Source organism: Lottia gigantea (assembly GCF_000327385.1).
Source record: "Lottia gigantea unplaced genomic scaffold LOTGIsca_204, whole genome shotgun sequence".
Taxonomy (NCBI): Eukaryota; Metazoa; Mollusca; class Gastropoda; family Lottiidae; genus Lottia; species Lottia gigantea.
The window spans coordinates 85,341-86,770 of record NW_008708425.1 but is presented as its reverse complement, the minus strand read 5'-3'; the positions used below and the strand labels follow the sequence as shown (position 1 = coordinate 86,770).

Genomic DNA, 1,430 nt, shown 5'->3' with positions numbered 1-1,430 from the left:
CAGATCAAGAGCGCGAGCTCTTGCTCCCACTGGGTTCTCGTGCTTGTTGGTACTCTGGATCAGCTGGGTGTTGACTGTCGGGTTGGTAACCTTCCAAAACGGAGTAGGCGTCGTTCAAGGATCGTTACTTGATCGAGCTGATGCTCTCTCAATAGATCAGTGACCGCTTGCCCGTAAGAAATACTCCGATTCTTCTGGTTATTTCCGACACGAGTAAATCTTCTGATGCTGGAATACGTCGGACAGCTTTCGGACAAATACTGAAGTTTCCCCCAGAATTTAAAGATAGCTCCTCCCTCCGAAGAGAGAGGGGTTTCTCTCCCACCTCCTGAAGTAGCGCCTCATTCTTCGTACCTACAGCTGCCCTGGTGGCAATACGTATAGCTTTCATGTGTAGAACGTCGAGTTTCTTCAGTTGAGTATCACTTGCTTTACCATAGGCAATACAACCATAATCAATAACTGAACGAACCAGTGACCTGTACATCATCATTAGAGTTTCTCTGTTTGCTCCCCATGTGGTACCTGAAACATAACGCATAACATTTAAGATTTTTGTAGACCGGTTACAGATATAGTCAATGTGCGTACTCCAAGTCAGACACCTGTCAAAGTGTACTCCCAGGAACCTTACTGAATTCTCATGCTTAATCTTCACACCATTCAGTCTAAGATCAATACTGTCGTGATCTTTCTTTCTGCTGCAGAACAAACCGACGGTTTTAGCTTCCGAAATAATGAAGCCCCAGTCGTTTGCCCATTTAGCAACTTGATTCAGAGCAGTTTGCATACGCCATTTAACTTTATTGAGGTCATTGTGACCAGTCCATATCGAACTGTCATCTGCATATAGAGCCGTGCTAACCGAGAGCTCTATATGCTTTACATAATCCAGGGCCAGATCATTGATCATAATGCTGAAGAGGGTTGGGCTAATAACAGAGCCTTGCGGGGTGCCATTCTCCAACGAGTGCTTCTCGCTGAGAGAATTGGCGACGTTCACTTGTATCTGGCGAAGAAGTCTTGGATCCACCTGAACATGCGACCCCGAATGCCAAGTTTATTAAGTTTAAAAAGCAAACCATCAACCCAGACTAAGTCAAAGGCCTTGGACAGATCCAGGAATACTGCACTGAAGTAGTTCTTCTTTCCGAGTTGGGCGGCCATGTCGTGTTGAAGTCGAACGATTTGATCCATTGTTGACCGTTTCTCTCTGTAGCCGCTTTGGTTGGGATCGATAAGACCATTTAGTTCACAGTGGTATCTAAGTCTATTATTGACCATCGTCTCAAATGTTTTACATAGAGTCGAGGTCAGAGAAATAGGCCTGTATGAACTGCATAGACTTTTATCTTTCTGCGGTTTTGGTAGAGGAATGACCATTGCCGTTTTCCAACTTTCCGGAATTGTACCATTATACCATGATTTGT

The 1,430-nt window shown here is 44.7% G+C and overlaps 1 protein-coding gene across 1 annotated transcript in view; it reads right to left on the bottom strand.

Moving 5' to 3' along the window:
- LOTGIDRAFT_174590 (hypothetical protein) overlaps positions 1-1,430 on the bottom strand; it is a gene marked incomplete at both ends in the record, with an annotated part of 47,806 nt that overhangs the window by 2,165 nt on the left and 44,211 nt on the right. The gene's annotated exons all lie outside the window — the stretch shown is intronic.